Genomic DNA, 13002 nt, shown 5'->3' with positions numbered 1-13002 from the left:
AAGCTACCACCGCAACTGTCTGAGGCTGTCAGGCTCCCTTCGATATTAGCCACCTAAAAATCCAAGGATTCACCTTAAATGTTTCCCAAGCAGCAATGAGACATCTGGGGAATCTTCCTGTCTCTGCCACTGTTAATATCCAAAACATTTTTTTTTTTTTTTGCCAATTCTTTTCAAATCCATGCTGAAGACCTAGAGTACCAGAACTAAATCTATATACTAAGATATAGCTCCACAATAAAGTAAAGCATAAGAAATAATCCTACATGGCTTTGTTGAAGGTTGTATTGAAACCTATTGTTTCAACACAATAGGTTTTTTTTTTTTTAATTTTTATTTTATTTTATTTTATTTTTTATTTTTTTAAAGATTTATTTATTTATTTATACAAGCACTGGGCATAGTCAGAAGCACAGGAGGGTGAGAGAATTCACCAGAGCCAGAGCCAGGAGCAGAGCAGGCAGAAGGACCAAAGTACACTGCTGAAGGGAGCAGCGGGCGGCAGAAGAGGTCTGCGTGCCATGTGGGACCCTCCTCTGGTGGCCGGGGAACAGCCGGGGATCGAACTGGCACTGCAGAGGCTGCGGGCAGCTTCGCAACCCAGCGCTCAACTGCTGCGCCACCAGGGAGGCCCCAACACAATAGGTTTTGATTCAAAACAGAGAAAAGATCATAATACTTACTAATAATGTTTCTTAAAAATATTTAGACATTAAAAAGTATGAAAAATATCTTTCTTGTTATTTCTGAAAGCCTGCAAACAAGTGATGTGCTATTATAAAAGGGCAATGTCTGACTATGGCATCAGATGAGAGGACATAGGTGATGGGACTTTCAGCCCCTGGCCCATAGGCCTCCACTCAGTTGAACCAAGATGTAGAGGGCTATTCCATCTTCACTAAGGTCAGTCTTCTTGATACTAGATGAGACCATTGAAAAGTATAGATTGAAAAGTAGAAACAGGTAGAAAAAGCACTATCTTCATCCATGAAATGTGGGTCCAAAAGAACTTGCTTCTTTGATTTTTTTCAAAATCTTTTATTCTATAGCTAAACTAGGTGGGAAAGTCTTGGAGAAATTACTCCAAATTTAGATTAGGAAGCTCAGCGGTAAGCTATGTAAAAAATCTGATCAAGATGCGGTCCATAAACTCAGTGATATAAGAAGATTCTAGCTTTTCTCCAAGAAATTGTTCAAAATCATTTTACCTTCATATGGTATTTCCAGTGGGTATTTTGGTTAAGAATTTCTAAGGAGCAATATTTCACTTCATCTTTCTTAGCATTTCTAATCTTTGCTTTATCTTAAAGAATGAAATACAGAATTAAAACTAAAATTGTCTGGCATTCTAATCATAGAGCCAAAGGGAAACAGACATTTCAGTTAAACATGAATACTTTTTTGATCAACTCAGGATAAGACAAATGATTATGATTCAGAGCTACATCTCCTTTGAGGTGCTACAGACCTTAAATGAAAAGGAAACCACAATTTCTTAGGAAAGAATAAAAGCCATTTCAGGAATAATTCATAAATAAGGGATGAGATGAGATTTTATGCATCTTTAAAGGAAAAAATCAATGTGAGACAAGTGCCCAAGGTGTGAGTAGAAGTGAGATGGATGAGATCAGAAAAATATCTTCTTTTCTGATGGTGAAATTTACCAATATTTACTGAACACCTATTATATCACGAGCATGGTTCTAGATGGTGGGCATATTCAAATCTAACATGACTCAGTTTTTGCTCTTTAGGAGCTACTGCAAGAAGATAATGTTAACATATAATTAGGTGTCCATATGATACTTTGATGGAAGTACAAAAGGAGTCTATGGAAGTTCTGGGGAAATTGGAAGACTTTCAGAATGGTGAAACTGCTTTCAATTCTGAAGGGCATCCATGTTGGACAAGAGTCCTAATTTGACACAAAAAATAGCAACACAAAAACATGGGAGTTTGAGAGAATGGAAACATGTTGGAAAATATTAAGGATGTTTTAGAATGTCAGAAAATGCTGCAGAGAGGCAAGTGCTCAGATGATAAGGTTCCTTGTCTGTCATACTGTCTAGTATACATTTTATCATTATTAATGGCACACCACTGACAACCTGTAAGTAAGTGAATAACCTGAGCCAGAAAAGGAGTTGTGGAATATGATTAGAAACAGGAAAAGTAGATCATTCATCAATAATATGTAATAATCAATATTCAAGGAAAAAGTATGTACTATTTTCCATAGGGTGGAAAGGGAAATATTTCTGAGGAGGTGAGTTAAGAAGAGAGACTCAAATGATAAGGAGGGTGCTAGCTATGCAAAGAACCAAGGCAAGGATTTTCCAGGAAGGTGAGGGGTGCTGTGAGTGCAGGTGCTGACCTGGGAATGAACTTGCTGTGTTTGAGATTGACTTGGAGTAAGATGCAAGGAGAGTACCGTGAGAGCCGAACAGAGCCAGGTCACATAGGAGCTTGTAGAGTTTGGTCAAGAGTTTGGATTCATTTCCAAGTATTTTGGGAAGGTGGGAAATGGAGAGATGTTGGTCAAAGGGCACAAATTTTCAGGTAAATTAAGATGTTCTGATCTAATGGTCAGCATGGTGATTATAGTTAATAGCACCATATTATCTACTTAAAAGTTTCTAAAAGAGAATTCTCAAAAAATTAAAAAATTTCTACCATGTGATCTAACGATTCCACTGGTTGCAATTTCCAAGCTGAAGATCGCTTTCAAGGGAGATATGCACGCCTATGTTCATTGCAGCACTATTTACCATAGCCGAGTTAAGCAAACAACCTATGTGCCCAACAACAGACAAGTGAATTATATCACTTGGTGTGGCAGATACACACAATGGAATTACTACCCAGTTATGAAAAAAATGAAATCTTGCCGTTTAAGACAACATGAATGGAAAAGATCATGCCAGCTTAATAACTCAGAAGGAGAAAGACAAATACTATATGATTTCACATATTTGTAGACTATAGAGAAACAAAATGAAGACACAGTCAAAACTAAACAAAAACAAAGCCTAGAAATATGACTGAAGAATTGAAGCTTCCAGAGGGGGAGAATGTGAGATTGTTAGCAAAGCTGGGGACAGGGCTCATTGGACAATAGTAGAAGATTATTGGGGCTTTGGTGGTGGGCATAGGGTGATACAAACATTTGTAGAGGCGAGAATCTGTATTTCTAAATTAGACACAGTGTTGTAAACCAGGTTACCTCAGTAAAATATCATGCAATTAAAAAAAAAAAAGTAGATCTTAAATGATCTTACCTCAAAAAAAGAAATGATAATTATGGGATGTGATAGAAGTGTTAGTTAAAGCTTTGGTGGTAAATACCCACGTGTGTCAAGTCTGTACATCATATACTTTAAATTCACACAGCCTTATATAGCAATCATACCTCAATAAAGGTGGGAGGAAAGGTCCTAACTGTTTAGAAGACCACAGCAAAGGCAAGTATGTAAAAAGAATTCAGGTAGGAGTTCCTGACACTGTCAGGTGAAAGACAATGGAAGTTCAGATCACAGATAAGCTGAGGAAGGTAAGTAGGTAGATTCTGTTGCCACAAGCAATAGCTACAAGACAAGTCTGTCATACTGCAAACTATTGTGAAAAATAAAATGTTTCTATGTACAAGTATTTTGAACTAGGTAATATACTTAACTCCTTGAGGAGAAAAATACATAAAAATTATACATCAATATTTTACTTTCCTGCAGGGCTTCAATAAAGAATTTCCCTGTCCTCTTATCTCAAACACCTTTGCAGTGTACAGTTAAATGACCCAAAGACACACATGTATATATTACATAACTGTGCATGTATTTATATTACCAAATTTTTCCATTCCTCTTGCTTTAAAAGCAAAATTTCCCTTAAAATTCTTAGATTCCAAAAACTGGATGCACTCTGATTGTAAACATATGCCAAAATGGAATACACAAGCCAAAAACAGAAAGGCTTACTCACTGCTTCCCAGAGTAGCAAGAACTTTCTAGTACCACAGCAGTCTGTCTTGAAAATGGTCTATTTGATTGTTTTGGCCCTTTGCTCTTCATTCAGGATTGATTACTACCGGATCTTTCCTAGAGCTCTGCTCACAATGGTTTCAAATGACTCAAGCTTTGGCACCCCCTCACTAAAGTATTTGCTTTAGTGAATTCTAATTTCTCTTACAGAGTCTACAACTGTCTCAGAATCAAACTGCCTTTGGTAGCAATTACTGAGCACATGGTACCACTGGATTCCCTGACATTCATTTTTTAAAAAAGTACAGCGAGTGGGTAAGGAAAAATAGAGTAAAAAATATTAATCACAAGAAATTAACAGGTTTAAATAAATCACACTTTCAGGAAAAAAAACTCTGTCAGAGACATTCAGCAGGAATCAATCCCCAGAGTCAGCCATGAGGGGTTTTGTTCATCTTCTCTTTTTTCTCATATCGGCTAATGCATCACCTGCCCTTCCTTATAGCCTTGTAGAAAAGACCACTTTTATTAGGGTTTCTTCATTTAAAATGCGCTCTGCTGCCATGAGACCTTGATTACATTTCTATCCACTCTCAAGGGAAAAGGAGTGCTGGCTTTCAAGGAAAAACCAGTGATCATCCGCTTTCTGCAATGCAGTACTTTCACAAAACCCAAGTGCTCTGCAGTCACAGTAAAGTGAAAACTGTGACAGAATTGATCAGTTGATTTTGTAAAATACTCAGCAGATAAAATAGCTTTTACACAGTCCTGCAACACCATATTCTTTTCCACTCTCTTCCATATAAAAAGCAATGTTGACCACTGTGTGAATAAACACCACAAATGGAGCAAATACAAAATATGATGCAAAGCATATATATGATCATTTGTAACTTTATCAAAATACATAAAAATTTCTTTAAAAATTCATGCAATAAGTACCAATTCTTCAATATTTTACCTTTATTTATGTTTCTTGTTCATTTCAAGATGAGGTTTTATTTGGCCATCCCAACTCACATCCCAAACGTGTCTTTTTAGACACATTTGCAGGGTTTTTAAAAATACCTTATTTGTGTACTCTTGTAAGAATTAACTTTGATAAGCTGATGCATCTACTATGCTTACTATTTTAACATGGTACTGAAATTATGATTCATAGTTTTATCTCTATGGTATGTTGGTATCCTTGCCAGGGTTTAAGCTATTTGATCCAAATGTTCAAATATATTAATTTTGTAGACAGATCTCCCCTGAGTATAACAAAGACTGGTAGCGATTTACCAAAACCTCTTGCTTCTTTTTCCTGAGCACATGGCAGAAGCACCTTTCCTAGCCTCCCTTACAATTTGGTGTGGCCATAGTTTGGCCTTAACCAATGGAATGTGAACAGAAGCACTACACCCACTTCTAGGTGTTGGCTCGCATGTGGTACCACTTTTTTTTTAAAGATTTATTTATTTATGCATACAAGAACCAGGGTACAGGCCAGAGGTGTGGGGGGCGAGAGGATTCACCAGAGAGAGTAGGGAACAGAACAGGCAGATTGGCTGAAATATACTGCTGAGGGGAGCAGTGGGTGAGAGAGGAGAGGTCGGCTGTGCCATGTGGGTAGCTCTCTGGCTGGGGATTGAACTCGTGCTGTAGTGGCTACAGATAGCTTCATAGTGCTGAGTCTTAACCCCTTGTGCCACCAGGGAGGAACCCCTTGTGGTTTTAAGTACCTTCTGCTCCTCCCCGTTCCACCAACTAAATGGAGATAAATCAAAGGAAAGCCACAAATGGACGGTACTTGCTTTCCTCACTGACTCTGAGAAGGATAGACTCCCAATGCAAAGAACCATCCAGGACTGTAAACGGAGCAGAAATAGTTACAGTATGTTTCCACATATATTTGGTTTTGCAATTACCCAATCCTAGCTAATATACTTGGTTTGAAGTATAATGATATTAGAGAAAAAGAGAAACAGATGAGACTCACTGAAGAAATATTTGTCTTCAAATGAGACAAATTTTAAAACTATCCCTCATTTATTGCCTGCACAGCAAATCCTGACAGCAACTGGAGCAGCACGTGGGTGTTGGAGTGGGAGAAGTGAGAGGAAACTTCAGGAAAGAGCATTTCCTGCTGTGCTTCCTAAATTACCCTTTTCATGTCCTTCTACTTTTCTGGTATGGTTGGAGCAAAGACAACCCAGTCTTCAGGCTGGTCCAACTGGACCACCTGCTTTGTGGCCACAGTGGAAACAGACCGTGCAGTCACTCTCAGGATAGACAGTCTGTTGTTTGCATCAGGGGAAGAAATACCTTTCCAGGGATTTTAGAAGCCAGGAGCCTTTACACCTGGTCTATTTCTGGTCTCCCCAGTTCCTCTTCTTCCCTCTCACTGTCTTTACCTTTCCTCAGAGGAATGAGTGTTATAGTAATCTCATTTTCTCATTGGTTCTTTAACCTATCTTTCCCTGCCTCCTCCATAGCTTTGTTTTCTTAAATATCCCTTGGAGGATTCGGTGTCAGATTTCTCCTTCCCTTACTTTCAGACTATAAACATACTTCTTTTCTTATCCAAAATAAACCCAGGGCCAAAAGAAATGGCAATAAAGTGACATCCATGGCTATAAAACCCATTTTGTAAACCTGCTTCCTAGAGCTACAGATCACTTCTTCCTCACCTCTTCAACCCTTCATTTAGTTATCATCTGTTTACTCTCTCAGTCAGTATTTACTCATTACTTGCTGCTATTAACTATTAACAAATTATTAAATATTACTTTGTTTCAAATCTAATGAATGGTTCTGGGGGCCAAAACATGGCAAAAAAAAAAACCAAAAAAACTTTTACGTATGAAAACTTCAAAGAGTGAGAGAAAGAGAGAGAGAGAAAGAATCATGTGCTGAGATGATTTTTCTGTAGTCTCTATGTGTTTAAGAAGCTATGGATGTGCACATTAACACCATCTTGGGGGTTTCACAGAAGGTTTGGCATTTGCATTGAAGAGATAGGTTTTTGTAAGTCACATGGGGGAAGGTGGGTATTCAGGCTGGAGTCAGAAACAACAAAGGCAAAAGTAACATGAGAAAAACTTGGCCTACAAAAAGAAATAGTTAAGTTGAGGGAGAAGTAAGTGGTCTGCTGCCATCAAATGAGGGAAAGGCAACTGAATAGTAGGGTGGGATTGGAGATTATCCAGATACGGCTTCTTAGAGTTTTGAAGGGTCTTTAATTTAGAGCTTGGACTTTTATATCAAAGGAAATTTTGAAAATTATGTTAGAAATGCTCAATGATCTGATGTGGGGGGAAAATCACATGGTGCCAGCATGCATGCAGAAGAATTGGGTTATAAAGAGTCAGCAAAAGGGAAACTCATTAGAGACCATGAAAGGTTCAGGTAGGGACCTGGAGGCCTGGCTGAGGGGTAGAAGTGAGGGTGCCAGCCCTTGGATAATGAGGTACGTCAGCTTGCAATAATTATCCCTCCTCTGCATAAGCAAAACTTAGATTTCTATTGGCTTCACCCCCTTCCGCAAATTGAATGAGACAAGACTGTGGTAATTGGTCTACAGAACTTTCTGAAGGCAAACATTTGACTTTTAAGACCTCCCACAGTTAGCATCCCTTTTTAAATGACTTATGGTTATGGCCATCAAAAGAACTGAATGCATAACGACCATTCTTTCCTTCTAAGCATTAGAAAGAGTGCTTATCAACACCAAATTTTTGTCTTTTCCTATTCGCATTTGGCCCAACTGTTAAAAGACAAGACTTGACAACAGAACCGACCTAACAAGAACTACATACAGCCTTTTGCAGCAGGTGGTGCCCACCTCTGCCTACAGAATTCCAGCCCAAACAATCTGTTCGGAAATGCAAAGAAATCAGTAGAATGTGCTCATGACTCAGCCTGTTAAGTAGGAGGACTGTTATTGTTATTTTAACTCCTGCCAGAGTATGTGGGCTATTCTCCCTCTTTCTATCTCTAGTTAACCAAGAGACATCCCTCTTCAAAACCTCACCCCTGGGATAGGTTCTTGCTCAGTAAGAGCCTGAACACTTTGGGATCTGAGTACGACTGCCAGCTGATAGTACAGATAAGGATAGGCTTTCCTAAACCGAACATCTGATATTCTAATTTACCAATAGAATTTATTTTTAGAATGTTAAATCTGCCTTTAAAATTATACACGAAGTACCATGGAATGGAGCTGAATGTTGATGAGGCAGTGATCAGCACAATTCAGAGAGGATTGTGAAAATAACAGGTTTTCTCTCTCTCTTGTCCTTAACTCTCAGGGTATTGTGGTCCTGCTGAGGTTTTTCTCCTGCCAAATGTTCTCAACAATGTAAACACTCCTCAACTGTAGCCCTTAAGAAGTATTACAAAAATCAAAGCAAAAAACAGTTTACTTTGCAGAAAATTACCTTAATGTATGAACTTTGTGTCATCTACAAGTGATAAAAAGATATACTTTTATTTGAAGATAACACAAAATCTAAGCAATATTAAACTGTAGCATATCTCAGTATTATTTATTTAGGTAACACATGGCATAGAATTAAAAATAATTTCTGCTCTTAAATGGTCATTTCATTTCTACCAGCTAATTTGTCCCTTTGGAGTTAAGATGCAAGATTACTTATCAGCAGAATAAAATTTAGTCATAATGTCATAAAGTCATGTGTTAAGAAGATGCATAAAAGCTCTTTAGCATTCTAGAAGCAAAGGACTCTAAGACAAACTTAAAGAAACCTTGAAAGTAACAACAACTATCATAGACATACATTAAGGATATTGTGTGAGGCCCCCCCGGTGGCACAGTGGGTTGAGCGCAGCACTGTGAAGCTGTCCACAGCCTCTGTAGCATGGGTTCGATTCCCAGCTGGTCAGGGAGATATCTACATGGTGCAGCAGACCCCTCCTGTCGCACCCGCTGCTCCCCTCAGCAGTATTTTCAGTTGTCTGCCTGTTCTGCTCCCCACTCTGTCTCTGGTGAATTCTCTCACCCTCCTGTGCCTCTGGCCTGTATCCCAGTTCTTGTATAAATAAAAATAAAATCTTTTAAAAAAAAGTTAAAAAAAAAAAGATATTGTGTGTATTCCATGGAAACCCTAGACACCTCAGTCCTTTAACAACGCAGGGAACATCAAGATACAGAGTTCTAGACACAACTCAGTCTCTGCTCTCATGAGTAGTGCTGGCTCTTGAAATGATGTCAGGGAGGTAGAAGATATCAGATTATATTATACTTGCTGGCCACAGGAGGAATGTGGGTTTTAGTTTATTTGCTTACCTTTGATCTTTGATCTTTATTATTAATATTTTTATTGAGATATTGTTGGTATACATCATCATTTGTATTTTATTCAGATTATTATGGATAATTATTATAGATTTTGAATGTCACATAAATCTATTAAGATTTATAATAATCATATTATATGAACAGCAGAGACTATAGAAGCAGCAGAATAATCAAGGGGAGAGAGTTTGGAGTCCAAAGATAGGTAGAGATAATGAAAAAGGATCTAATTCCTGGCGGGCACAGCTTGGTATTGTTATTATCTGCTGAGTCTTGCGGGGATTAAATAACATGGCTCTCACGGGTGGTAGAAGCTGGAACTAAACCAATTGTCAAAATTGTTTGACTACTCTATAGCGTTTGTATGGGTCCTCTGTAACAAAGAGATTCTGACATTAAATTTCACAGATATATATCAATCTTTACACTTAGAATTATATGCATTAGGTTTGAAATACTCAATTCTAAATTTTTCAGGATAATTAGTAATACTGGCAAAGATTGCAAGGATTTTGTTATTTCCAAACATTTTCATTCCTATTATCTCATTCAATTTAATTCCAATTAGCAAGGTTATGTGATCGCAAAGGTGGTTAATCACCCAGTAAACAACTAAGACAACATGGCAAAATTGAGATGTCTAATTAAATAGTCACATTCATGGTATCACAGAAGGAATCTGTTGTTCTTTGTTTACTCCCTTTGGATTGATATTGCATCTTCCTTGCTTTTCTAAGATCAATCCTCTTAATTCTCAGAAAAGCATTCCAAACAAATACTGGTAGAATAAATGAAACCATTATTTTTGTGCCAAATAGGTTTGATTTTCTCATCTCCATTTCTGGTAGGCAGCATTGTATTGGAGTCTGGGAGCACTGAGTTTGAATCCAGGCTCTGCAATCACTATATGACCTTCACAAAGTTAACTGTTATATATGGAACTTGATCTCCCTGTCTGCATAACTATAATGCAATTCTTATCTGGGAGGCTTGCAGAAATCTTGCATTTACTCCTGCTCACCCAGCAAAGATTTGTTCATTCTTCTTTCTCCCCCTGACTATACCGAAGCACTAATTTACTTCCTTCAGAAAATAAAAGTTATGCAAGTTTCTATCTATAAATCTTAACACTGCACACTGACATTTTGCCTTACCTTAAAGCCTAAAACTAACTGTAGTATTAAGAAAAAAAGAAGAAAAAAAAAACAGGGGATAATCCCTTTTTAAAAGTTTTTCCCATGATTTTAGAAAGGAATTTGAACAATTAATATGCGTCAGTCAAAACAGTTTTTCCTTTAAGTATCTTTTAAATTTCAAAAGTAGTATTTACATTGTATTTGGGAATAACCAGTATTTCATCTCTGGGGAAATAAAACAGATTTCAATTACTGTATTATGGCAAAAGCAGTGAAATTCATGAGTCCCACTAGTTAGCAAAAATCCCTACAGTCAATAAAAAAGTGCCTTTCTAATAAGAAAAAAATGAAACATAAACAGGATTGGCATGGTATCACTATTAAGAACTATGTGGTTCTTTTTTTTTTTTTTTTAAGATTTATTTATTTATTTATACATGCACTGGGTACAGTCAGAAGCACAGGAGGGTGAGAGAATTCACCAGAGCCAGAGCGGGGAGCAGAGCAGGCAGAAGGACCGAAGTACACTGCTGAGAGGAGCAGCAGGCGGCAGGAGAGGTCTGCGCGCCATGTGGGACCCTCCTGCCGTGGCTGGGGAGCAGCCGGGGATTGAACCGGTGCTGCAGAGGCTGAGGGCAGCTTTGCAACCCAGCGCTCAACCACTGCGCCACCAGGGAGGCCCAGAACTATGTGGTTCTTAAATGCAAATCCCAAAGATGCTTTGAAAGCCATGCTTAAACCATTTGAGTATTAAATCTTGAAAAAACTGAGGGTTGTTTAGAAGAATTTATTAATAATATTTAGCTCCAGATATTTGCAACATTAAAATTAGTCAACTTTATGATTGTTAGATGAGCCAACCAGATCTTCATTTATCAATAATCAGTCTCTATAATATAAAGGCAAGCTGCAAAGAATATCTATAGCATGCTTCCACTTAGGTAATTTTTTTTTAAAAAAGAGATTTATTTATTTATACAAGAGCTGGGGTACAAGCCAGAGGCGTGGGAGGGTGAGAGGATTCACCAGAGACAGAGCGGGGAGCAGAACAGGCAGATGGACAGAAAGCATTGCTGCGGGGAGCAGTGTGCGAGACAGGAGAGTCTGGTGCGCCATGTGGGTATCTCCCCTGCCAGCCGGGAATAAAACCTATGCTGCAGAGGCTGCAGACAGCTTCACAGCACTGTGCTCAACCTGCTGCGCCACCGGAGAGACCCCACTTATGTAAACTTTTAAATGTAAATAATTATATGGCACATTGTTTCATACACATGTATTTATTTAAAGATTGTGACACCTTTTAGGAACAAAGTAAAGGAAAAGAACTAGCTTTTGTTCTTTCTGTGATGGTTTATTTCTTTAGGAAAGATTTGAACAAATCTGAATGTTAGAATTTGTTTAATTCATACAGCACCTACCTAAGTATTTATTGCAATATTTTCTAAATTTTGTTCTGAAAAATTTTATAAATTGTTCTTGGTTATAAATAAAATAATAAGGAAATAACAAAACAAAGTATATATTGCCATGGCCAATTAATATTGGGTATTCAATATTTCTAATAAAAAAGATTAAGATGTATTCTTCATTTCCCACAATAAGAAATCACTCATTTGTAATCTTTCTATAATATTATCCTGCCTTTATCAAAGGAATTTTGAGTTTAAAGAAAGATGTAAATAGAAAATACTTTTCAAGCTGAAGTGTACAAATTTGTGTGTGTACTCACACAACAACTATAAATTAACAAGTACTAGCATAAAATGAATATTTGCCGGTGATAGCTTTTTGAATAAATGTATTATATTTCTTCTCTTTCATAAATTCAAAGAGAACCCACTCAACATAGGAGAACCTGCTTGCTAGATGTTTCTACTAAACATGAAATTTCTCTCACTGTAGGTCTTTCCAGAATCTCTTTGCTCTCAGACCCTTGTATTTAAGCTTGAACTCCTCCAACTGCCTGCCCCCCCAACCCTAACCTGTAAAATGGGAATTATCTCTATATTCACAGGATTTTTGCAAGCAATAATTAGTTTAGTTTATGTAAAGTAAGTCATGTAGGACCATGCTGGCATGTAGTAAGTGCAGAGCCAGTATTATTGGCATTGCCAATCATAGCAGGACAGGCTTAGTTCAGTCCTCATAGCATAAAAAGGCCATTTCATTTTTTTTTTAAACCATTAAATCATTGTAAATAATATGAAGTACTACTTCATATATGAAGTATTACTTTAACCATTCTAAATGTGTGTGCTATAGAGTTTATAGATGTGTTCTCCCTTATCAAAACGCACTGATATTTATTTAAATGTTTAATGTATGGGCCTCCCCGGTGGTGCAACAGTTGAGCCCTGGGTTGCGAAGCTGCCCGCAGCCTCTGCAGTGCCGGCTGGATCCCCGGCTGCCTGGCAAGGGTCCCACATGGCACGCAGACTTCTCCTGCTGACCGCTGCTCCTTTCAGCAGTGTACTTCATCAGTCTGCCTGCTCTGCTCCCTGCTCTGTCTCTGGTGAATTCTCTCACCCTCCCGCGCTTCTGACTGTACCCAGTGCTTGTATAAATAAATAAATAAATAAATCTTTAAAAA

The 13002-nt window shown here is 37.9% G+C and overlaps 1 protein-coding gene across 13 annotated transcripts in view; it reads right to left on the bottom strand.

Moving 5' to 3' along the window:
• MAP2 (microtubule associated protein 2) overlaps positions 1 to 13002 on the bottom strand; it is a 291564-nt gene that overhangs the window by 84910 nt on the left and 193652 nt on the right. The window lies entirely within an intron of this gene.

The sequence above is a fragment of the Talpa occidentalis genome, unplaced genomic scaffold (genome assembly GCF_014898055.3).
Source record: "Talpa occidentalis isolate TD23 unplaced genomic scaffold, MPIMG_talOcc4v2.1 talOcc4.3, whole genome shotgun sequence".
NCBI lineage: Eukaryota > Metazoa > Chordata > Mammalia > Eulipotyphla > Talpidae > Talpa > Talpa occidentalis.
The sequence above is the reverse complement of the archived record's forward strand: the minus strand, read 5'-3'. Positions and strand labels throughout refer to the sequence as shown.